This window comes from Lagopus muta, chromosome 1 (genome assembly GCF_023343835.1).
Source record: "Lagopus muta isolate bLagMut1 chromosome 1, bLagMut1 primary, whole genome shotgun sequence".
Classification (NCBI taxonomy): domain Eukaryota; kingdom Metazoa; phylum Chordata; class Aves; order Galliformes; family Phasianidae; genus Lagopus; species Lagopus muta.
In genome coordinates this window covers 104,956,555-104,983,159 of record NC_064433.1, presented here as the reverse complement: position 1 = coordinate 104,983,159, position 26,605 = coordinate 104,956,555, and the positions used below count along the sequence as shown (strand labels likewise).

Sequence of the window (26,605 nt, the reverse complement as noted above, 5' to 3'; positions counted from 1 at the left end):
GCTCTAAATCAGAGCACTGAAAGTCACACCCACTTTATAAGGCAATGAAATTCACTCAGTGTCTAGCTTAGGTCTCAGTTGTGGTTATCTGGAGACGTTCCTCGGGCAAAAACAAAGGTAAAATTAAAGAGAGGAAGTAGAGACAAAGAGTGTTCCTTCCCTGCAGATCACCAACAGTTATGGTGATGCCTGAATGACCCTGAACAACCAGGTTGTAGGCCACGCAGAACACAGCTCAACCAGAACTAACTTTGGTGTTTCACTGCCATTCATTTTTTATGATCACCCTGTGGCTCATAGCTAGGACAACCACGTTCTTCTTCAGTGCTCTCTATTTCAAGCTTTTTGATAGCCTTGAATAAGGTGTCAGAAACAAGATCCCCTCACTATGCAGTGAAGCTGACCAAGTCAGATGCAAACAGACAACCTGAGAGAGGTAAGGAAATACTACAGAAAATATATCTATCTACCAATAGCCGAAGATGTAGATCTGAATGCATAAATACACTAAAAAGTTGCTAATCTCCTTTCTTACATTAATATTTAACTAGAAATGGTAAGAAAATCCATTTATGTGCTCATCAAGCTGTGAAAGCTATTGTAGAAGAGCATGAGAGAGATTAAGTGAGATACAAACACATTTTCTTAGCTATGTGGTGTTCATGCTAATATATCAAGGGAGTTACTCAATTGGCCATGCCAATAATTCTTTCTTATTTGTGAGGGACTAGAGGAGAGCAAAATGCAGATTTTCAATAAAAGGGGAGGTTCTATTATTACACTAGGCATCTTGATTGTGTCTCTTCCTAAATGTACATATTGTGCTTTCCACAATGGGTTCTGATCATGGTGGTGCATTTATACGCTTTAAAAATAAAACCAACAAAAATTACAAGCAATTAACAACAAATTGAATGGTCCCTAAAATTACCCCCTTGTAAGTCTGACTGCTGTATCTAGCAGTAATGGAGCAAATATTAAGAAAAATAAATTACTTAACATCTGGAAAATAACAAACTATTGAGAAATACATGGCACAATAAATCTGTTAAAAAAAAAAGATATGGCTGCCTCTTTTGACACAAGAAAAAAATGCCTGTAAGAATACACGAAGCAATACATGTATTACAACTACATTAGCCGCACAGTAAAACATTTGTTCCAGAGTGAAATAAAATCTATGGTTTTGGTTCTTTTTTCCCATAAAAGTGGAATGAAAATAATTGTGTTTTTTGGCAGTAAATTATTTCAGTATCACAGTGTCTAGATAGGAAAGAAAAATACTAAGCTAGTCTCATGTAAACCATGGGGCTAGAAATGCCTAAGACATCAGTGTTGGACCATGTGCTGCTTAACAGAGTATTTCATTTTGGAGCACTTAGATCTTTCCTTCTATCTCCTAGTAATACCATGTGAAATTTGCCAGAAATACATTGCTCTGTGCGGATATTTTCATTGTCTGGAGCTGAAGTACAGGAGGAAGAAAGGGAGGGAGAGAGCTATTTATTCTCTCCATATATAAATTCAGCTTCTGAAGGTTTGCATAACAAAATTTACTTAACACTTTTTAATCATGACCTGGAAAGAGAAATTCACAAATGAGGAATTCAAGCTGGTACTACCTTACCTCCCACTTACATTGCCTTCCTCAAATTGCCACCAATAAGTCCTTCCAGAGCTAGGCCACAACACAGTAAAACTCTCGCACGTATGTTCAGCTATTGGTGCAGCCAGTAGTCACTGAACTTAAGTAACTGCAGTTATGCTTGGAGGACTTTTTATATCATAAAGATGCAGTAGCTACTCAGAATACTCTCCTCTATGCAAGGTCACAAGAGAAGGTGCCAAGATGTTTATTGCCTACAAGAAAAAAAGAACACCACCATGGATTTCATGAGTGATCACTGAGAAGAATTAGCATGAGTTCCTGCTGATTAGAATATTTAAAATCAGACGAGAAAAAACTGTAGGGATTAACATTGTAAAGAACAGTCCATCCTCGTGCAGGTCTGAAATGACAGTTCTCAAGGATCTGGGCAGTGGGCAACCAAGACCGAGATATATTTTATAAATTGGACTTGAGAAAGAAAATCTTCCACAGAAGGCAACAGCAAGCCCCAGTGTCTTCTAGCCCCACAAGGAAAAACATGGTATATGAATGCCACTGTGATAAAAAATAACAAAAAAAAGAAAAGCGGTGCCTGTCTTTCCTCTATTTATTAATTATTTGATTTATGAGAGTTTCTAAAAATAAAGAAAGTACCAAAACATATGACTGACCAGTGCCTTATGGCTTTCTCTCCCATGTGGAAATTTGAAAGTGTTTCATCAATTATTCCATATTATGTGAACTTCATAGGACTATTGGCAATAGCATAAACAGTTCTGTTCCACAAGGGATAGTTATTTACTTTTTACTGAACTCAGACGGGTAAATTGGTGAAAAGCAGAAATGGAAGGTCATTTGTCAGCAACACAGAAAATAAAACATTATCTGTAAACTCAGAGAGATACTGCAAGGATGACTAGGCACGTTGGGCAGCTTTAGCAGCTGATGGAAATAAAGGAGATTTTTGTTACGTCTTACAAATAGAGCAGTGCCCTATCCTCCAGAACTTCAAGCAAGAATGGCAGTATAATTCTCACACTTCATTTAACTAGCAGATCATAATAAAATCCTCATATCATTTCAAATAAATTTGAAATAGTAATCTTGTCTCGTATTTATTTGTAGTAAACCTAAAGACTGAGGACAGAAAACACTGCGTGCCAAGTGGATGTTTAATTTGACCAAAAGAGAAACATCTCCATTTTCTTTTAAATAAAATTCAAGCATGCTATGAACTGTTTGTTGCTCTGAATTTCAAACATGGGAATATTTCAGTTAAGGAGTGGAAGCAAAATGTTTCTTTTATTTATTTATTTATTTATTCTATTTGAGGCTTGTGCTTTTGGCTAAAGGAATTGGGTGAATTTGACATGACACTTCATGAAAGATGTGGGAATGCTAAACAGAAGTAAAAGAGTGCCTGAGAATGATCCAGCAGTTGGCAAATAACTCTTGCAGTGGCAGTCTTAGAGACCTCATGCTATCTGGCTCACAGGAACAGAAGATGGATAGGCCATAGAAAACAACCAACTCTTTTAATCCCTGTCACCAAAGCTGCAGCAACATCCAGTGGCTGGGAGATGGATCAAGACAGTCAGGAATGGTTCAGAAAAAAGTGAGATGCACAACAGCACCCAGAGAGATCTAGAACTTGGGGAACCCCAGGCAGAAGTACCACAACAGCCAAGTTCAGTCCAGAGGCAGCCTGGATATCTCAGCCCCAACGACAGGGCAGCTCCAACCTGCATGCTGGTCTCACCCTTCTAAGATCCCAAATTCATCAGTATCGCTTTCTCCATACTGGTACAACCCTTGCAATAGAAAGGATGAAATGCCGCTGCTGCTTTGTGGGTTTACTCCTAGTTAGAAGTGGCTGTAGGGCTAGGGAATGTATTTAACCTTTAGTCCTGTTTCTAGTATGGGATTATTCCTGTAGCCATGAGCCATGTGCATGTACATGACCGCTTTGCTGAACTGAATCCTATGTCATGTCCTTCCTCTCATCTCAGACACTTTCCTTCAGCTGTAATCCATGTGAGCACACTAGTAGTATGCAATAAGCTTGAATAAGTGCAAATGTTATTGAGCTGGTGTTTGGCTGGAAGAAAGCATGGAGAAATAGAAAGGTTAAAAAAGAAAAAAAAGACAAAAATGGAACATGAGGGGGATATAACAAATGTCAGTGCACACAGAATGTGAATCACAGAACAGCCCATGTTGGAAGATAAACCTTGAAAGATTATCATTAGGTTCAACCTTTTGTGGAAAAAAGAGAGTTTAGATGAGATTGGCCTGCACCCTGTCCAGTTGTGTCTTAAAATTCTCCTGAGATAAGGACTACCTAACTTCCCTAACTGGAGAAGTTGTGATCAATTGCAGAAAATGTCTTTGTTACGTCAAGATGAAATCTCTCCCACTTATATCTATTGCCCCTTGTGCTCTTCACGTGGCTCCCTGAGGAGAGAAAAAAAAAAAAAAAAAAAAAAAAAAAAAAAGCCTCTGTCTACTTTGGAGCCAGTATTTAACTCTGGAGAACTGTGATAAGGTTCCACTGAGATTTCCCTTTTCCAGAGCAAAAAGACTCAACTCCTTCAGTCTTTCCTTATAGGGCAGGTTCTCCAGCCCTTTGATCATCTTTGCAGACCTCCCCTTGGCCCTCTACAGTCTGTCTGTGTCTTTTTTAAATATGATAGAAAAGAAAGATTAAGAAGCAAGAGAACTTCTCATCTAAAACTGCCCTGTACATATCGTACATAGGGTGTTTCTGAAAGCATAGACATGAGGAAGCGTTTTCTCCCTCACACACTGACTTTGCTTTAGCCACAGGGTTTTTAATTCACCACTCCCTTGCAGAAAGTAATGGATGAATACCACGGTGGTAAAGGGCTCACTATTCACAAATCCCAAACTAGCTTGTGATTTACAAAACCTCAAACTCCTCGAGGTTCACTTCTTGCTGCGAAGTGACTCACTTCATATAATGAAGTCTCAGTATAATAAAACATGGATTAAGCTATTGTAGCTGTAAGCTGAGCCAAATCGTTTTGCCAAGTTGCTCTTAATACTTTTTAAATGAATACATACACACACATACACACACAAAAAAAAAAAACAACCATGTATAACAAGAGTCAGTATATATCACAAAGCAGAGCAATGCCCTGATGATGTGAAGGAAATCGTTGTGGCTCATTGCCTTTGAGAATACAGGCATGGTATTAAGTATGTAAACAAAATGTTACTTGCCACCTTGAGGAGAATGTTTTGGGTACTTTATGTTTCTCTGCAAGAAAAGACTTCTTAAGCAGGTATGCTGTCACCGAAGAAGCTATCTCTTCATCACAGAGCAGTTTAAAATCAGCAAGAAGCTTCATGCTGGCTGTTTCTCCAAACTTTCTTCTTTTCCTTCTCTTAAAAATTCTTTCTCCTGTATGCGCATACTGTTCTAACACTGCATAAGGTTAGAAGTAAGAACCTGGAACACACAGCTGAAACTGCTGAGACTTCATTTTCTATGTGGAAAATGTGTAAAGCTTTTGCATAAAATAATAATTCTTACCTTTGGAAGTACCCTGGCTCCTGCTCTAGCTGCAGGATAGAGCTCAGCAATTTCTTTAAACTTAAATGGGAATGCCAGGAGAATTTTAACCAGGACACCTGCAATGCTTGGGTTATTTTGTCTTTTTATTTGCCAAAAGTATTCTTTCTATTTCCCTAATCTCTCTCAAAAGTTCTCAGTTGTTCAGGGAACACAAGTCCACTTTAGGATATTCATGGACCCTCTCTCTCTTACAGCAAATGGGCTCACAATCAGTTGAACTGACAGTGAAAAACAAATCGCTTGTATTGTCAGTGGGGTAGATCCATTCCCAGTTTACCCATGGACAGAAGATCTGTTTGGCATTGATAGCCTGAGATTCCTAGGAAGATCCTCCAGACCAAACAGGGCGAGTGTTCAAAGCCTGAACAGCAGAAACAGGGGCTTCACTCTCCTGAAGTGCATCCTTCACTAAAGGACCCTCCCCATCCCAGCAGAAGGAATGGTCGCAGGTAAGGAAATGGCTTTAAAATAGACTTTATAGTTGCAAGGCTGTTCTTTCCCCTCAATCGTGGAATAGAAGCACTCTGAAAATGTTATGTTGATGTTTATAGAGCAAGACTCCAGCTGCCAGTCGGATTGCAGTTAGCCCAGCACACACACATCTATCCAAAAAGAGCAGGCCAGTGCTTAGCATTAAATGTACAATTTTTATTTTTTTTAATTTGCTGCAAAGAAGCCTGAGGTGACCAGCCAGATGGTAAATTATTACCAGTTTGGCACCAAACTCTGGTCTGGTCTCCTAATAGAACATTTGTCATGGTTACGTATTGTATCATGCCCTAATTTATAGCACAGTTACGCCCATCCACAAGGCCAAATTCTGCTCTGAGTTACACAAGAGTAATCCCATTAGCTTCAGCAGGGCTAAGGGCACAGGAAAAAGCAAGAGCTAGCTCTGGTTCGTCTATGCTTCAAAAAGTCTTCAGATACATCAACTAAAGAAATTTATATTCCCTTGCTCAGATGGTATGAACAGGAAACAAAAGGAAAACCTTTACAGTCTTAATTGGCACAACCTGAATTCAACAAAAACTTTCTTCATTTCCAAAGAAGGAGTCATTCAACAATGACACAAGCAGATATTAATTATTAATTAGAAGTCCATCTGCCAATACAACAAAATCAAAAGGAAACACACAGTGACAGGACAATGTCTGTTGTTTTGTATTAGAAAAAAAAACATAGACTGACTAGGCCTGATAAACCAGTCCCTGCCAAAGAGACTGATGCATCAGTGTTCAGGGCACTTTTTTCCTGGTGACAGCAGATGTAATATAACTTATGCACGTGATGACATTCACATGAGCTTTTACTTATTTACAGGAAGCAACATAGTTGGACTGTATAATGTACAATCATTGGAGACAGAGAGGTGACTCAAATGACAAGATTTTGAGTCAAAGCAATAAACCTTCAATGTGCTATCCTTGGCAAGCACCAAGGGATATGCCCATGACAGACAAAGGGAAGGCAAAAATCTAAGTCTGTATTCAGTTCCTCTTCCAGACCACTCATCCTCAAGATAACTACACTGGGAACAGACTGAGGCTAGGGCTTCTCCGCAAACACAGGCATTTCTTGTTTCAGGCAAGCAGTGTTCCTCTGTCGAGGCAGTTTTAGTTTGTATCCATCAGGATAGCTGCACATACTTGTAAGTCAGTCATTTCCTCTCAGAGTCTGAGGTCCTCTGATTTATAAATAAAATCAAGATTGGTGCAGGCTGAGCCTTGAGAAGGTAAGCATGGCTTACCATTGTTGTCGAACAGGGGCACAGATGTGGAGAGGAGCTCTGAATGAATGAAAGCTATTGCATTACAATTTAGCAGACCCCCAAGACAGAAAAACAGGAAAAAAACCTTAGCTCTTGCCAAACACCAGTTTTCAAAACCAAAAAGGACAAATCCTTGCAGCGGAGAGTGCCCCGATGAAAGTAGCACAGCCTCTTTGCTGCAGGGAGGTGCCTAAAGTCAGACACACAGGACTCCCCAGGTGGGACAGCAGCCAGGAGGCTGCTTTACAATTAGCAGGCATGACAGCAGAATGGCTTTTCAGACAATGAGCAGAACTTTTCCAAAACTTCCACTAGAACTACATTGAAGTGTATTTGGAAAAGCATGTGATTAATTGCAAGAAAGCTTGGTGATATCATTATGTGAATTCCCCATTGTACAATGTGCCATTAACTTTAAGTTCCGGTGAAAGAAATATGGAGAAGTTGATTGTCAATTCTGCACAGAACAATTGCCTTCCCATGTAATTCCTTGCTAAGTTGGCTTTGTTTTTGTTCAAAAAGTTTATCTGAGTTGATGCTTTTTTCAGACCTGCTCAGACCCTCTGAAAGCTGTTTGTGAGACCAGTGAAAAAGGCAAAGGGTATTCCTGCAGTTTTTGTACCATCCAAGAGCAGGCCTACCAGAAGAACTATTATTTTGCCCCAGAAACAATTCCTTCAAGGAATTGGCCTGGAAAAGAACAATGGGCCCCAAATCCAGCTGATATCAGCAATGACTTTGCTAACTATATATATTTTTTGAGAAATACTATGCAACTGGAAAGTACTGTAAAACCAAAAGGACTGTAAGCCCAATTAAAGGTTAACATAACGCCAAATAATTTTCTATCACAGCTTTGTTTGTTCTTCAGATGTCATTTATTTCAGAACTGAGGAGCAGTTGATCAATAGGTTCCTAAAAAAAAATAAAAAAAATAAAAGCAATCTTACCCTTATGATACTATAAAAATTATAACCTCAGTGACAACACTTGTGCAATTGGTTCAGTCTGTGCATAGGCATCACTTCATGTGCAATAGGAATGTTCACTTACAGACAAAACTGTATTGAGTGAGCAGGAAATCACACTGGAGACTACTTGGGAAAAGTGAGATTCATCTTACGTCATTTGAGTAATTTACAAGAAGTAAAACTGTGATGTAGGCTAAGCTACGTTCCTGTGTAATTTGTACAGAAAGAGAGCAGTCCAAAAGGCAGCCAAACACATCCAAGCACAGAGTTATCTCTCTCTATTGACCCCCAGAGAGTTTCTAATCAACTTGCTTAGGCTAGATAGCTAACATTCAAATGATGATGCAGAAGTGAGATAAGCACTACCTCAAATAATGCGCAATTTTTTGTCTTGGAGAAGGCTATGGATATTGGCAAAGCAAACTGTGGAAGCAAAATGCTGCCATAAATTTAACAGGCTTTATGCTGCTACTCCCTCAAAGAGCAAGAAACCATTGCAAATGGCCCTCTGCGGCCCACTGCTTGATTTTCTTTCTCCGAAACACAGGGTAGAATTAGTGCATGCTGGTCACATACTGAGTTATAGAGTTACCACTTCTCACATCACAGTGAGGTCTCTACCAAACAGTATGGCAATTTTCACACCCACTCACATACCCTATAGTAATATTTTCTTCTTAGCCACTGCCTTTGGCCTTCAGCCTGGTTCTTTGGAATTTGAAAGTGATTGGAGTCAAGTAAACAGCACTACAACTGCCGAGATTATTCAAAATAATTGCAACCTCCAACATCATTCATTGCTAAACAGTGATTCATAATCTCATGAAGTATGAGGTATTCCTTGTGAAAATGAAGTGCTGGATTTCCACTGAATCCAACAAATGTTACATTTTCCCATGAGGTGCTTGAGCACATCAATAAGAATATCATAGAAGTTCCTAAGGGATGTGAATAGCTGACTTCTCAGGCAGGGAGCACAAAGATTTCTGTCAAAGGAAGGGCAGATTTGACAACTTATACCAACTGAGACTCTGCTTTCAAGCTAACACATAAGGAAATCAGAGAGAGAGACCAGAACCAAGATTAGAAAAAAGTGAAGGAGGAATACAGAGGCAGTAAGGCAATTAAACATAAGCAAAATTAGGAAGGAAGGGGGGAAAAGAAAAAAAAAAAGCAAAACCAAAAAAGGAAAGGAATGTAAGACTATAAGGAAAGACAAGTGAATGCAGAATGACCAGGAGTGCAAATGAACAATAAACAGATGTGAAGAAAGAATGAATTGCTGGACAGTGACCAGAAACACATCTGAGAATTGGGAAGAGTCAGAAAAGGGAAGGGAAAGAAGCCAAAAATTATGAGGCCAGTGTTTTTATCTTCTTTCTTTGTAACTGTACTGCATGAACCTGTGCTTTTTTTTTTCCCCACTCTAAACTAGTGGGAAGTCTTGCTGAGAAACCGCAGCCTAAAGCTAAAAACACCATACCTCTTCTGGTGTTAATCACACAGCGGCAGTTCCTTTAGTGAACTTCTCTTCTTTCAGATACAGTTCATACAGATTTTCTCCCTGCTGTGTGATAGTCCACTTCTATTTCTCAAGAGAGGCACAGTACATATGATATATCTATACATTTGCACTAACAAAAAATAAAGAATGTGTGCAGTAGGCAACTCACAGTGCAATGAGATTATCTCTGCCCTGTACTCAGGCTTATGCTACTGAGGCCCTTTGCCCTCTTCAGCAGGAAAAGATTCATCTCCTGTGATTCTCAATGTGCAGCTGCAGAAACATAATTACATGCATAGTAACCTGTTTGTTGGGGTTTTTTTTTTGTTTGTTTGTTTTGTTTTAACTCCATTAGGTTTTGTCTTCATTATTTGTAAAGCAGTATTCCTCACACCATTACAACTTTCCCATTCATATTACAGAAGGATATCTTCATTCTCGTCTATTTTTTTTGGCATGGTGGAAGATTGCTTACCCTATATATTTAAAAACTCAGAGTCAGGCTGGCTCAGGGCTCTGAGCAGCCTGAGTTAGCTGTAGGTGTCCTTGTTCGTTGCTGGGAAGTAGGACCAGACGACTTTTAATGGTCCTTTCCAACTCAAATGATTCTATGATGATTCTATATTTAAAAACTCAAATAAATATACAAATCAATGCACACAAGCACGGTGTAGTTCTTAACTATTGTTAACTCTCTTCAAATTCCCAATAAATCCACTTTCCCTGCCTTGCTCCTCCAGGAATATCACCTTTGCTCTCAACGAGCTTTTGGGGCCTTATTACTAGGGGTTACAAAAACTACAAACTATGACTGAGATTCTTGACAGTCCTTTAGCTTTAAGTAGAGCTAATCCTTTTTCTTTGTCAAATATGATATAACTTGTGAGAATTAAGTAAAAAAAAAAAAAAAAAAAAAAGAAGTACAGCCTTAAGATCTACACAAAACATGCCATCAAGCTCTGACCTTAAAACTACAGCCCCAGAGTTACAGCAGATGAAGATACCATGCGACAGCATATCCCTTGCCCCTATGCAGCACAGTCTTTGTCTTCAAGAACCTGGTTCTGCACAATAGTGTAATGCAAGGCAACAAGGTGTCTACAGGGTCCATGTCTCTCAAAGTGTAATCAGTCCTTCTGCTTACCGCCTTTCTGGGTTTTATCAGGCCCAGCATTATGAGCTTTCGTTTGCACTGCACATTACTTCACCATTAGTTCAATGCCCTGTTACATCTGTACTTCCAAGTGACAGGCTAGATTAAGTTCATTATTTTGTGTAAAATGTAATGATCCTTCTATGGTTTCATATGTGTTTTCTTCCACCTGAGTACACACCAAAATCTTTCACCTCTTTAAGACTTGTGCCAGGTGTGGGGCAGTTGGCCAGGTGGGCCTCAGCAAGGTCATCATACCAGTACTGCTGTATGAAATGAAAAGCATTAGTGGTGTAAAAACTGAATTAAGTTTCAGTCTCTAAGCAGTGTCCTTGTCAGTATGGAAATGTAGCATCCAAAACACTATTGGCTCAGCAGCAACACAAATTATGCTGACTAAAGTAATCTGCTTACGAGTAAGACTGAGAGTCATCCATCACACAGACCTACACCCATACAGCATTCACTCACAGCTGGTTCTGTCATTCAGCGGAGAATGATGTTCTCTACTCTAGAGAATTCAGAGAGTGTCACAAAAGTTGCAAAAACGTATAGTGTGACAGGCAAAAATTGAACCCCTAAACAAAAAAATAGAGGTAAAAAATTTCTTAATAGCGTCCTTTGCTTATATAAGTGTTAATTGCTACAATCTGGATGGACATGATTTTCATTTAAAATAAGGCGAAATGCAAGATGTGAGCAGTAAATATCTCAAATTGAAAACAGTCATTCTAGGACATAAGTCAAACTTGGAAGATAGATCCTAATTCTTCTCTCCTAAGCATTTGTAAAATCACACACTACCACAGTAAGAAAATAAAGAAGATCAAGTTGACCTAAATTATGCATTGCTCAGTTTGGCTATTTATTGGTTAGCTCTTATAACATGGCTGCTACCAAGATTATCACAGTTCTGTGTGAGCTTTTTGGTAATTACAAAGATCCCGTAGAAAAATAGATAAATTTAAAAAAAAAAAAAACCCAACACCATGAGCTGACTTTTCTGCATATAAATGATTTCACTAGAAGTTGGCACTTGCTTACAGGCAAACATAGATGTGTACATATCCTACTGAACTATAGGTTAGGAGAGCTGCTCGTAATCTACACAAAGTATTTATTTGCTACCTGTTATGAGTATTAACTAGAATAAATTGAACCAGTTGATTCAGTTAAAAACAAAAACATTTTTAAACCTGATCATCCCCCCACCTTCAAAAAAATCTTTTGAAATACATCTTTCTAATGATTTATTTTGTGGATGAAATGTTACTGTAAGTTGTTTTCAAGCAGAGGTTGAGACCATCTGGCTTATACTCAAAACAACTGAGACATTTTGCAAAGACAAGCCAAACATCAAGTTTGTGATTTTACAAATTTCTTCAGCTACTCTTTTTTCCTTTAGGAAAAATCCAAGACGTATCTTAAATTTATGAAACTTGCTGTAAATGTCACCTTGCTTTATAAACTGTCATTATATTTTCTTCAGATGACTACATCTATCAGCTAGGAAAGATTATGCGAGGAGCTCAGGACAAGAGAAAAGCCTTGTAGAGAAGTGTGGTTAGTGCATCAACCATAAAACACCATGTTTATCTAAACTGCTAAATCATCTTAGCTGCAATTGCTCTGTTGAAGGTAATAATTTATTGCTTTTCCGTGAGGATTTTATGTTGATTTTCCTAGGAAAATCAAGTTTATGTATTCACACAAACTACCTATTCTCACTGATGCCCTTTGAAGCTGTTGACCAGTTCACAAAACTTGACAGTTCAGACATAATAAATTCATCCAGAATCTCATGAATACAGGCAGACTAGTGAAGGACTCATAACGCAAATTACTACAAGGTATTATTAGACACCAGAGAAACCACACATACAAAACAATGCCTGTGTATGACTCTAAAAAGTACATTACTGTGCTCCACCAACAACGTATCAGAGTATTTCAGTCTTTCTCTTAGAGCAAGCAGATAAAATGATTCCCATCAGACCACAGGAGTTGAGTAAATGCTGGGATGGCACATCAGGCCATCTCCCTACTACTTGCAGTCCCGCTTTTCTCCTTTCTTAGGGCTTGCTGAGGCCCCCTGCACGGAGTATCATGGGTCAGTGGATTAAATCCTGTTTAAGAAACAAAAATAAATCAAGCCTAATTCCAACACTCTCAGAACTAAGAAGTTCTTGATTAAGACATGAGAGTTCAGGCACCTGGCATGCTTATCATAATGAGGGGAATCTTCTCAAGTGGTGCTTAAGGACACTTCCCTAGTGAGAGTCTGTGAATATGATGAGCCCTTAACAGGTAAACTGACATAACAGCTCATGAAGTTCTGAGCACAGGACAGTGTTGTGCATCTGATGTAGCCAGGCTGCTAAGAACAACCAATATATTCAAAGGTCATCCACCCTTAACATTGTTTGATGGGCCTCAGTGCAGCCTTGAGCTTCTTTGATGGGTTGCTGTCATTTCCATGTGGATTTTCTAACACTGTTTTTACATATTAACAAACTCGGAGAAGAGGGCTTCCTGTTAGGTTTGGTGGGATATCTGTGACCACTGAGGCAGGCTGTGAGCTTGATGCAGCACACCTGAAGAGGACACATATCACCTTTCTTAGGTCTGAAAGACTGAAGATTTGGGGCTGAGACACACAGGCCAACTTTTACAGAGGCAGAGAAAGAGTTTCTTGTCACCCTACTCAGTCCAGGAGAAAACATTCCTTGAGGAGGCTGGAGCAAGGTCAGCCTCTTTTTCCAAGTAACAGTGATAGGATGAGAGGTATGGCCTCAAGTTGTACAGGGGGATATTCAGGTTGGATATCAGGAAAAACATCTTCTCAGAAAATATGGTGAGGCATTGTAATAGGCTGCCCATGGAGGTGGTGGAGTCACCATCCATGGAGGTGTTTAAGAAGAGGGTAGATGTTGCACTGAGTTACATGGTCTAGAGCAGTCACAAGCACATGCTGATGGTTGGACTAGATGATCTCATTGGTCTTTCCTTAAGGATTCTGTGATTCAATGTTTCTGTGGCTTCTTAATGTTTGGAGGTGATTATACAGAAATGAGTGGAGAAAACCTGGAGGCAGGATCTGCCATCCAGAGGCGCATAACAGGAAAGAAGCTCTTCACTAAAATTAAAAGAGCTTTTCAAAAGCACATCTCAGATCTTCTTACTGTCTCAGTGGAGATTAAGAAGTGGAAAAAACTCTTCATTCTGTTGCCTTGTGCTCAATTATATAAATTCACACAGCACTTAAGTATCAGTACAGGAAGGTCCACAAAACTCTTGGAAAGATGACACTAAAATAAATAAAATGCCTATAGCCAAAGAACTAGCCTTTGTTTGAATCCTATCAAGCAAAATCTAGCTTTCTCTTTTCACTAACATAAGCATGAGAAAAACCATACAACCATGCACACTGCCACAAGCTGAGCTGTAAGGATCAGCATGTCTGAATGCTTAAAGTACACAAAAGAATAACATACATAAGAGGATAGAAGAGACCAAGATGAAAAATCTTAGAAGGAAGCCATTGCTGACTGCTTACAAAACAAGAAAGACTGACTACTAATCAAGAGCGGAACTCAGTTTTTAGCAAAAGTTACCGAGTGATGCAATTTGAGTTAGAAGCAAAGGCACCTCCATACGGGGTATGTCTGCACCAAAGGTACAACCCTTCATATCTATGAAGAGCTCATTTATATGAAGAGACAATTGGTTTTCCTGGAGCTCCTTATGTAAGAGAAGATTGCTCCAGTGTAAGAGTGGGGACCCAAACTCAGCCCTGCAGATCTCACTGTTCAACTAATCAGAACTCCACTGTCCTGTTGATACACAAGGGACAATCATTCACATGAATAAAGTTGCATTCTTAGCTTCCAGGACTATTCTCTTCCAGTTGTCATGAACTGATGATGCTTAGCAGCAGTTTTACAAAATGAAGTTAACAGATTTTATTTTTTTAAGTGATGTTGCAATTTCCCCCTTGGTCAAATTTTACAGACTAAGAAATATTTCTTAGTGAGACAGTAAAATTTCTTGCAAGAATTTTGTTACAGATTAAAAGTCAATCCCATAGCTTAATACGAGACAGTGAAGGAGCTAATAAAGCAACAAAACTTGAAAAAACTATGCTCTTGGCCTTTGTTAGGGACCACAAATTCAAGGGCTGGCACTTAATGTACATCAAATTGTGCATATTTACAGCATATTGCAAGAATTCCATCAAGGTACGAAATTCAACTGGAGAAAATACTAAAAGGAACATAAGAGCCCCGTGCCTTCCTGATTTTTGTGTTGGCTTTAATTAGTAAACTTAACAAAAACAATCTTCCCAGGTTCGCATCACTTTCATCTTAGTTTTTAACCATTGTAATATTCCTCCCGGCTGTTACATGACATGCCAACGAAAGAAAAAGCAGAAGTACAATAGTTTTCTTTGTGTTCCTCTCTCTTAATCTGCAAAACAGATGCAGTGAGTGCACTAGCCACTCCAGATTGCTTTCAGCAAAAAACATAACTTTGGCAGGTTAGTACTAGTTAAGGGGCATATGGTTTGCTATTCTCTGTGGAAAGATAGCCATAAGTCAGCCAGCAAATTCAGATTCTTATAATTAACAACAGACAAACATTTGGCTAAAAAATCATGAGGTTTTTTTGTTTGTTTGTTTGTTTTGTTTTGTTTTTGCATGGTTTTCTAACCATTTATCCTCCTCTCTTTTTTAGAAAAAAAGAAAACCCACACAACTATGTGATTGATGGAGTAAATTATGTTGCAATTACCATAACGATGTCCTTGTTATTGTTTCAGAAAAATGTTTGTTTTTTACTACCACCCTCCTCTGATTTGACATGAATTTAAAGATGAAATGAAATAAATCTAGATTATTATAAATCATAATTGGGGGACAGTCTTTTGAGTGAAGCCAAGCTTGCTTGTACTTTGCAAACCATTCAGCAAGAAATTCAGCAATACTTGTCTTGGTATGAAGAAGCTGATTTCAGAGGCAAGGCCAACTACTAAACTTGTATATACTTTCCATTCTCTTCCAGGGGAATCACATACATGCTTCAAGAGCCCAGCCTGCCCTATTGCATTAGTCCTAACCAAGAAATTATGGAGCTTGAAATCTTCACAGTGTGAGGGATAAAGCACATCCCTTGCAAGAAAAAAAAAAAAAATGACATCTCCTGACCAGTATGTTTGACCATCTAGTGCTCAGGTTCAGAAAAGCACTTAAACATGAGATTTTTTTTTTATACTTCTGTGTAAGAGCAAGCAGAGGTTCAGCAAAATCCTTAAGCACACACTCCACTTGAGATGCTTGCCTATAAGCCTGGCACAGTCGGTGCACAGCATCTCCAAAAGGCACAGGGAAGGTGCTTTTTCTCACTTGCATCACTGCTGCTTTTCTCCAATTAGCAGATGCCAGCCTTAGTATCATTAAGGTTGGAAAAGATCACTAAGATTGTCCAGTCCAGCCATTGGCACATCACTACCATGACTGCAGGCCATGTCCCTCAGTGCCACATCCACACAGTTCTTGAACACCTCCAAGGACAACAGAAGGGGGAGTTCATCACAGAGGAACCTGCATCTCATGCCATTTATCCTTACGCCCCTCTCAGATGCTCCCCTCTGTCCACTCAGTCCATTCTCAAAGTGACCTGCTCATATTAGGACTTGTTTGACAAGCACAGTCCAGCTCAGAGATGCCTGGTTGGTGTACCTAGCATATCTGCTCTCTGTCCATAGACTTGAGGTCAGGAAGGAATCTTCTCCCCAGAAAGCAAAATGTTTGTCCTCTATTCCTCTGTCCCAGCAAAGGCTGTCCCCTACTGAGTACAATCTCAGAAGGTATTTTTCATAGAATCATTTGAGTTCAGAGGCACCTTCAAAGGCCATCAGGTTCAACCCGGGTGCTCAGAGTCCCGTCCAGCCTGACCTTCAGTATCTCCAGGGATGGGGCATCCACCACCTCTGTGGACAACCTGTTGTGCTTTTTACCATATTGAACTCCTGCTACTGCAGAAATTGAGAACACTGATGGCCCAGTTGGCCAAACATGATGCTGTTCTGTGACACACTGCACTCTAACAGCTTCTGGAGTGGGTCTGGTACAGCAGCAGCTCTCAAACTTTGCTTTGCAGACACTGTTGAAAAGTTTGTCAGTGAACAAGAAGCATTCCTCCCTACCTTTAAGGGGATCTGCTAAAGGACGCTTTACATGCCCTATGCCACACTTGCAAATCAGCAACCCCACTGCAGTTTTAGGGATCTAAACACTGGAACAGCATGAAGACTCCAGCACAGGAGGTTAGGGGTGGCTTACATCCATGGCTGGTAAGTGGTGGAAGAAACCACTTCTGAAGTAGAAGTCTGTATGGCTACCAGATGTACCTGCAATGTCTTTCTATCTCTCCTAAGCTTCCAAATCACATCAGGTATCTGGAAACTCTCTCACTGCCCTCCTTTCCCCTGTGCTGAGCAACTACAAAGAATCAAAGATCCAGGAAGTATTTCAAACTAATTAGAGAGAACTGTCAACAAACACTGACCGAATTATAAACTGAAAATCTATCATTCTCCTGAATGATGGATGGTAGGCAATGGACTGAGAACACGTAGAATTAATTTGCCTTTTCTTGAGCCGGTTAAAATTGAGTTGTTTAAAAATGTCACTGTTTTTCTTTTCAGACAGCCTCACTTTAGGCAGAAAGCACTGACAGTCTGCCTGTCGCACGGCTAGGCCCACTCTGCACATGTACGGATGCTGTGCCTGCAGAATGGGCTGCAGTGCCCAGCGCTCCTCCACACCTTTCAGCAGAGAATCTCAGTCCTTCTCCAAACACTGCTGGAGTCAGAGCATTTGCCAAAGGCAGAATGAGAACAAAAAGCCCTTCTCTGTCCAGCCACTCCCTGCCTGCTTCCCTTCCGAACTGCACAAAAAAAAAAAAATCCCTCAGTAATTCTGTGTGTGAATAAAAAAAAAATGTTTGTGTACTTTCATACAGTGGATCTGCAGAATTCAGCTAAATACATCCCTGATCTGTGAGAAATGAAGCACAAGTGCTCTCATTTTCCCCCTCAGCCACCTCTTTAAACAAATTTCCCCTTCTAAGCCATCCATTCATTTCCCTGAGACTACCTTGCTCCTTAAAAGTAATCAGATGTTCGAAGTATGGTAGAGCAAGCATTTTTTGAAGGAACAGAGAGCAAGAACTGGAACAATCGTGTATCTGTCAAAGCCTAGTAAGTCCAACATCACAAATTTCTTTCCTGGACTTGTTTTTGTCCATTATTCTTTGACTTAGAGTGAGTCTTTCCAGGGCACTGCTACACTTTGTAAGGCCATGTCTAATTTTGAGATGCTGGGTTGCCATGGGGATTTCACAGCATCCAAGATATGGAAGCCTCAGTTCCCACAAAGAGGCATGAGAGCAGCATGCCTTCAAGCAAGAGCCACAAAGTGCAGGTTGCTGAGCCAGCCACAGGAAGTGCCAAAAACATGAATATGTCTCAATCTTGACCTTCTCCAGGACTTAGATGCCATCAGCAGTTTTCAGAAAAGCCCTCTCCTTCACAAAGCCAGCTAAAGCCTTCTCAGCTGTGTCAGCAAAATTGAAGTTTGCTGCCCCAAAGCTAAGGAGCACATGGAGGTAAGGGGCAGACAAAGGGGCAGTGCCAGATGGACAATTAGGTACAGAGACTGGAAATCCAGGGTTTGTTGGTCCTGCTATTGAGGAAGACAAATGGTCAGTGATTCTTGCCTGTATGATTGTTGCAGTCCCAGACAATCAGACTCCTTCCTGAGAGCAGCAGCATCCTGCCCAGTCTTTCCAAGGCTGACAAATAAGACAGCAGGGCAACTTAGCCCCTTCCTTCCTCCCAGGTACACTACTGCCCCAGATGCCTCCCCCAGCTGTCTGTGCCTGATCTTCCTATTCAATATACATATAGTAATGATAGTAGAGTGTGCAGTCAGGCTCCTCTCCTCCATTGCTTGAAAAGCTGAGCTGGGGGCTTACGGGGCATGACTGTACTGTCAGATCCATGCAAGGAGAGTGCAAGCCAGCAGCAGTCTCAGCCCCATGCCACCACTGATCACAGGACTGCACTTCCCTCACACATCCAAGAGTAGAGCAGGTCTCCTTGCTGCCAGCACAGCTCTGATCCAACACATAGAAATGCCTCATAAGTCTGGCTTAGGTACCACCAGCTTGATGCCAGCATGATCTTCAGGGAGGCTGGGCATGAGATAAAGGCCCCTTCAGGAAAGTATTACTGCCATAAGACTCAAAAATAGCATCTTAACTGCTCTCTTATCAGAGATGAGTTCAGACTTCAGCAGCCTCCATGACAACTTAGTAGGGGAGGTAAATTTTGAATCCAAACGTTTACACTGAAATGGAAGCAGATGTGTTCCACCTGGGCTGCCCCTGCTTGGTCTGGCTGTTAAGCATATAGCACCAAGGATTTTATCAACATTTCATAAAGAACAGGCCACAGCAGTGAGATACATTATTATGCCTATATATACACAAAGACACTGATTTTGGTCAATCAGTAACCAGGAAACCTATCATATGCCTGATTTTCAGCCACTGGCCTGAAGTTACATAACAAAAACACAACATTCATTTAAGCTTTTCCATAATATAGGGGTGTGTACAGAGAGAAGAGGCGGGGGGGAACCAAAAACAAATAAGTTATTCTTGCAGATTTGATGAAAGGTTCATGGGCCAAACAGTTTTTCATGAAACCCAGTAATTTTTACTTTCCTGCTTAAACTCAAAACCAGCCAAATTGCATGTGGTTTGAGCTATTGCTGTGAACAGCTTATATGGCCATACTAAGATCATTAGCAATCAGATTATCATAGCTATACATTAGTTAACAAACAGGACAAATAATCATACAAATGTCATGTTCTGATGCTAGAACTCGACCAATACAAGAAAATTCAACAGCATTTGGCACAGAGGAGCATTCTAAGAATTTGTACATAATCTGCTTTTTTGCAAACCTTTTGAGAAAGAGCTGTTTACATGGTAAGCATGTTTTTCTTCAACAGATTATACTTCTTCCAAGTCAATTAACTACATTCCAATGAAAACAGGGAGAATTTTAAATAAATGATACTAGTTTGTTCATAAAGAAAGAGAGGAGAAGGAGAACACAATGGAAACTCTGAAATTGTGGTCACTTAAATAAAAACCCTTCGGTGCACAGCTGAAAACATTTTCTCTCCTAAAATACTGACATTTTACCATGGGAGAAGGAACAAGAGCATTAATCTTACAGGGGTTTTCACTTGCTTTGGTTGCCAGAGTGCCTCTGTTACTGCCTCATGTTTTGATTGCCATATTAGAGTCACAATTCAGTGACAGGGCAATCAGGAAAAAAAGGCAAAAATATGTCCTCTATGGAATCAGTGCTCAGTGAACTGCAGGGTAAAACAGCAAGGATCAGAGTACAGCAAATATCAGGACACTTTTCCTTGCTGAAGATAGCACTGACCTTCCCAATTTCTTAGCTGAGCAGCTTATCTCAGCGTTAGCCAGCAGTACTACCACCTACTTTCAGAGAAGAGACTGGGCTCTGTAAGACCCTGAGGTGAGGCATTTATGAAGCCATTATTCAGGAACTCTGTTGCATGAGGAGATGATGGAGATGTGGCAGTGAGGTACAAGGCAGTGGACATAGTGGTAACGGGTGATGGTTGGACCAGATGACTTTAAAGGTCTTTTCCCACCTTAATGATTGTATGATTCTATGATCAGAACAACATGTCTGCAATTTGTAAAAATCAATTTACAAAAAAAAAAAAAAAAAAATCAAATTACAAAAGCAATTTGTAACCCTGATAGGTCCAGCTCACTTTGACAGCTTCTAGTCCTGGTGACCCCACCATGTCAAGAGCAGCTACCTATCAAATGGAATTCAGTAGGGAGCAACTTTCACTGTAGCATGAACTGCTAATAGACTGAAAGGGGGAAAGACTGCAGCACACATAACAACATCATCATTACTGAGGGGTGAGAGGATGCTCAGTTTGAAAGCACTTTTCTACGCAGTTACATTTAAAAAGAAAAAAAAAAAAAAAAACCCTAACAGCTGAATTCCCTCCCTCTCTGTGCCTCAAATCCACCAGAAGGGAGCCTAGCTGAGCTGGGAACAGAATGCTCAGCTCGTATTCAATTCTATGCCTTCACATTTCAGTAAATGCCCCATGACATGTGGGCATCCTCTGAAAACAAAACATTCATACAGGGCTGTCAGAGTCCTTGAAAAGAGGTATCTCTTGCCTGTCACGTGGAGAAAACCACTAGCTATAAAAATCAACAACCTGTAGTGTGGTCACTAAGTATTCAGAATTTACAAGATGTAATTTTGTTACCCTAAATTCCACACATATGTCCAACCCTTCATCTTCAATGGAAATGTATCTGCCCATACCCAAAGGCAGAGCTGACTCTCACAATTCCTCATCACTTGTCACATTGATAGAGCGTGAGTCATATTCAGATGTCAAGAAAGGTCTATCCACACAGAACTTTAAAAAAAAACCAACGAATGTTACAAGTCTGCCATAGGTCAGATGCCAGCCCACGTGTTCTATGTCCATCCTGTAAGGAGTCCCCACTGAAAAGGGAAAGACTGCTGTTGTTGTTATTCCTATTCCCTTAACACTAAGGATCAGGGCCCCTTTATTTTAGGCAGTGTATAAACAAATCACTCAAGCAGTCCTTCCCTCGGGTGTTCCCCAAATAGGAGTGCCTAAAATCTTTCATTTGTCTAGACCTCCCACTTCCTACAAGAACATCAGTACTTCAGAATGTAAGAAAATAGCTCAGGTTTATCTTCTGCGAGTTGAGAACTGGCAAGGTTAGAAGGAAGACTTTTCTTGTTTCATACATCATACAGTGGTGGATTTCTTCCTCTGGAGCATATGGTTCCTGGTTCTAATCTCCACTGTGGTGATGACCAGCGTGCTCAGCTACTGCATGAGAAAGTTTGCTAATTGCCAGTATCTGTGCTGGTGTCTGACAGATACAGCAGATGTCATGGTCAATTTCCAATTACATGCAGAAATGAACTGCGCACCCTGGAGAAACCAGAGCTTTCAGGATTATTCCTGCCCCACCAAATTTTAGGTGTTTCAACTGCATGCTTACAAAAAGCACAGGGAATAATAGATTAATAAAGAGTTTTGCAGCCTAAAGCTTTATCATGCAACTTTAAACACCCTTCCCCATCTTTCACACTGATGGGGTTGTCACTTGCAGTCTAAGACACAGCACAGGAACAGTGCTCTCTTGGACTACTAAAAGCTCTAGGGAACACTGTTCTGATTGCTGTCTATCATCACCCTGCATTTCATAGTCCTACTGCCCATTCAATAGACAAACATCCAACTTCACTTGCTACTCCCAGACCCAAAGCAGAAGCATACAGTCCTTGGAGAAGCTGTGGTGCCCCATCCCTGGAGGCACTCAAGGCCAGGTTGGATGGGGCCCTGGGCAGCCTGAGCAGATAGGGGCAGCCCTGCTAATCACAGAGAGTTGTGGAGTTCAGTGATTTTAAAGCATCTTCCAACCCAAGCCATTCTAAGATTCTATAATCTTTAGACACAAGTGTTGAACTTCAACATCTTGGTACCAAGGGACTATCACCAGGCTGCTGTGATTCTCTCTCTTGGCCAGTTTTAAAGTGAGAGCAACTATCCTCAAGACAGTATTTCCTGATCACCACAACAGCAATTAGATGAATAGCCTCCCTGAATTTCTTCATTATCTTCTTGTTTTCTAAATTAAATTTAACAACATTTCCCTGAGATGAAAAATCTCATAGAACAAGCTGCAATTGCTTTTTGTCTTTGATGCCTACCAGGAGCAAGTCTTGGCTAATAGGGTTCCTAGCAACTGAATTCTACCTTTTTGTCTGCTTCTTCTCCTAGTGGGTTGCTACAAATGAAGGTTCAATTTCCCTGTCAAATTCCACAGCTGTGTGAAGTGTCCTTCTCCTCCTTTCACATCTCAGTCTGTAGAGCTAAGTCCAGCTGAACATCTACAAATTGGCCCACTGCTAATTTATCTTGGAAAGTCTCATGTGGATATGCCTGGAACGTAAGTTTTCTCAGGTCCTTAGTTTCAGATGGGGCCTCTTTTTTTTTCTAAATCTCACGTCAAGAGTTTGAGCCAAATATTGATATATCTTATTCTACATCCGGATCTAAATAAAAGCTCTGCTACAAATCATGTTTCCAAGATTTTTCTCTTCAGGCAACTTGTCTTTTTTTCCTGAGGGCATGTTTTACCACATTATTAGACTTAGTTTCTATTAGGGTTGTTTATGGAAGGAATAAAAAAATAACATCAGAGAGATTCTTTGGTGAGATCTTATTTACAAAGTATGCCCACAAAGTCCTGTTTCCCAGAAAAAAAAAGTAGAAACAAATGACAGCAGAATATTTTGTTGCTCACAGTTACTAAGTCTCCCTCTTCTGTCAGTTCTGCTTTTTCTCATGATGACACATGTAACAGCTGGCTTTCTTTTTCTCACGTGTGCAGTGACTGTACACCTTCCATTTAGCAATTAGAGCATATCTCAGCTCTCCTTTTTTCCCCCACTTCTGATTAGGCCTCATCTATTTTTCTTCCCCATCTCACCGTGCAAGGACCTTGTCATGGAGGAAAGATTTTGTTTTAAGGCAACTAGTAACACCTCGCTATAAACAGCTCAATATCACATGCTATATTCTCTTTGCATCTTCTGAGGCCATAGTTCATCCCTCAGTCATGTGAAAGCTGTGCACTGCCAGGTCACGTAGCAGCTGAAGTAATGGTTGTGTGCGCAGGCTCTGAACAGTCAGTGCTGTTAGCTAGATCACACAACAGTGATTTTGTGTCACGAACAAGTTGCCAGGAGAGTCCCAGAGTGCCTCACGCTCAGTTCCCCACTTGCTTTTTCCAACAACAGTGAGATGCCAACAGAGAGAGAGAGAGAGAGAGAGAGAGAGACTGGAAGCTAGATGCTGGCTTTGCACCTCCTTGGACTGCCCTGACTCTGGTTGCCCTGTAATGCCCAGCTATTACAAATCATGACAGCTTCTCCAAGATTGCTTCTCTGCTATTTCCACAGCTCTCTCATCCTTAACTACTCTTACTCCCTCATCACCAAAATATTTCCTGTAACATAGCTGCTCAGGCTACATCAAGGGCCCCACTAGTTGCCCAGCATTTCACTGTGAGTAACCTTTTGTATGTACCTCAGAGAAGCTAGATCCAAACCTTTCTCAACTGCAGTGGCAGATTTTTGCTGTCCTTCTCAGACAATTACTTCAGACTGTGTCTGTTTAGACACAGAATTGAAGAATCTCATTAAGGTTGAAGACCACCTCTAAGATGACCTAGTCCAACTGTCAGCCCATCTCCACCATGCTCACTGACCACATCCCTCAGTGCCACTAGACAAGTTGATCTAAATAGCCTAACATGTACAGACAGACCTCAGGTCTTCTCTGCTCTCCAGGATGGTTTTTTGGCTAAGCATGCTTAAGAAGCTATTTGACTTCTGGGTAAAAGTTAGCCTGTACCACCATAAAGAGAGGTCTTCTGACAGGTTTTATAATAATCCCAAACACAAGCCTGGAAAAAAAAAAAAAGTCATGTTGTAGTTTTCCTTCTGATTTCCCAGAAAAGTAAAAGCATCCTAGGAAAATACAAGATACTGTATTTCCCAGAGCTATATTTCACCTTCATCATGCTGTGAAAGATAAAACAAATCTTTCCTTTGCAACATCAATCAAATTACGCATAAAAATCTCCAACTCAGGATTCATCTGTCCCAAACAGGCTTCTCCCAGTGTAGTCTCCAATCACTGAGTGAGGCTTCCTTTATAGCCAGCCAGGTAGGGTGTTTTGCTTTAACTAAATTAGGGCAAGAAAGGCCCTGTGGAGCAGCTCTAATGTAGACACATACTCCTGCACTTCTGAAGTTCAATACCATGAATCCCGCCTCCAGACCCTTTTTAGCTGACCCAGTTTATCAACAACTGTCATTGACCTCAACAAAAAGCAGACACTTTGATCTGTACTTTTATTGAAAACTCCAGCCTTGCACTAGAGAAGTCTAGAAAAGATAAGCTCTTCAGAGCACACCAGGGGTTTAATAGGAATAGAACCAGCTTCACAACACCTCTGACTTCCATTCTGGAAGCCCACCTGGACCTCTGTCACCTGATTTCTCACACAAGAGCATTCACAAATCAAATGCATACTTAACTAAGCACCTTATAAGACTGTGAAGTATATATTTGGCAGCATTTCAGCCCAAATTACCCACTCTTTACTTAATATTACTGTTCAAACAAATCCCAAGATGTATATGTAGCTTTATAGACACACAAAGCAGATAGATAGCAGTCCATTAAAGCTTTCAATCTAAATAAAACATAACAGCAAATACTACTGTGTGGGGGCTGAGGAAATGGTTACAAGTGGCAAAGCTAATTTTGTACAGATTTCATATTAAAAAAAGTTTGCACATTTTTCAGTTGATATTTCTGGGCCTGGTATTTTATGCTTGAAAAGCTTCTTCCGGACCTGTCTGTTTTTATTTGCATTGAACCATTTGCTTCATGAGAGTCTCCCAGGAGACTACAGGATTGTCATAAAACTCCCTGCCACTCTATTTTAGGCAGACTATCAATGTACTTGAGTGTCCAGGCTATTAGGAGCTGTCTCCACCCTTGCTAATAGCTGGAGAGTACTGACCACCAGCTCCTCTTCAGTCATCTCCTGTGGCATGCTGAACAATTGCTTCCTTAAAATACCCACAGTTTCCATGTAGCTGACAGCCTGGCTGAGGAGGACGGGAGGTGGGAAGAGCTTCTCTGCCTGTTGCACTGTCTCCCAGTTATTCCAGTTGGCCCCAGATGAGCATCTGCAATGCTTGTCACCAAGAGGATGAGGCGAACGAGGCAGGGAGCAGGCAGTACTGTCTCTTGGCTCCAGATCTCTGGAGGGAGGAGGTGGGCTACAGAAACATCTTAATATGATTATAGAATCACAGAATCGTAGGGGGTTGGAAGGGACCTCTGGAGAACACCAATTCCAATCCCCTGCTAAAGCAAGTTCCCTACAGCAGGTCACACAGGAAGCTGTCCAGGAGGTCTTGAATACCTCCAATGAAGCAGACTCCACAACCTCTCTGGGGAACCTGTTCCAGTGCTCTGTCACTCTAAGTTCTTTCTCATGTTCAGATGAAAATTCCTGTGTTCCAGTTTGTACCCATTGTACCTTGTCCTGTCACTGAGCATAACCAAAAAGAGCCTGCCCCATCCTCTTGGCAATTTCTTTTTTCTGCACCTTTAATATTTCCTGATCACCTTACCTCTGCTTTGCATATCCAATGCTATGCTGACACGTGCTGTCTGTATTAACTATTCATTTGGACTAAATTACTACTCTTATCTTAATTTGTCTCTAATTGTAATTATACAAGTGTGTTACTTCTTGTATCACCTCATGCTAAATCCTGAATATAGTCCCACTACTTAGACAATTATAATTAAATGAAACCATACCTATCAGCTATTTGTGTATTAATTTTCACACACATGCATAGTAGGACAACAACTTTTGCTTTCCCCCTCTACCCCACCCACACCTGCATCTCCTGATGCTGATGTCCAGCACAGACCCTTGCAACAACTGAAGTATCTCTGCTGAAGGACTTGACATGCAATGTATGGGCCTCTCTGACCACCAGCCACAAGGCCAAAAAGACCTCCAGGACCTGTGCCACCACATGGCAGGCAGTCACACTGATTCCCCTAAGAATGGCCAAAGCCCAGCAGTGCCAGCCCACTCCTGCAATCCATAGAACACAGGGACAAACTTTACTTATAATCCAAGGACTATTGCCTACTAAACGTACTCTCCATTTCCCTCTAGAGAGCTTTTCCCACTGAGGGAACATTA

The 26,605-nt window shown here is 40.7% G+C and overlaps 1 protein-coding gene across 7 annotated transcripts in view; it reads right to left on the bottom strand.

Annotated features, from left to right (window-relative positions):
• Positions 1–26,605, bottom strand: part of KCNE2 (potassium voltage-gated channel subfamily E regulatory subunit 2) — a 140,296-nt gene that overhangs the window by 67,656 nt on the left and 46,035 nt on the right. The window contains exon 1 of one of the 7 annotated variants that reach the window (XM_048959917.1): positions 5,169–5,215. The exons of the other annotated variants lie outside the window; for them this stretch is intronic. The gene's annotated coding sequence lies outside the window, so the exon portion shown is untranslated. Of the gene's footprint in view, positions 1–5,168; positions 5,216–26,605 lie in introns of those variants that run through there. 7 annotated transcript variants of the gene reach the window in all.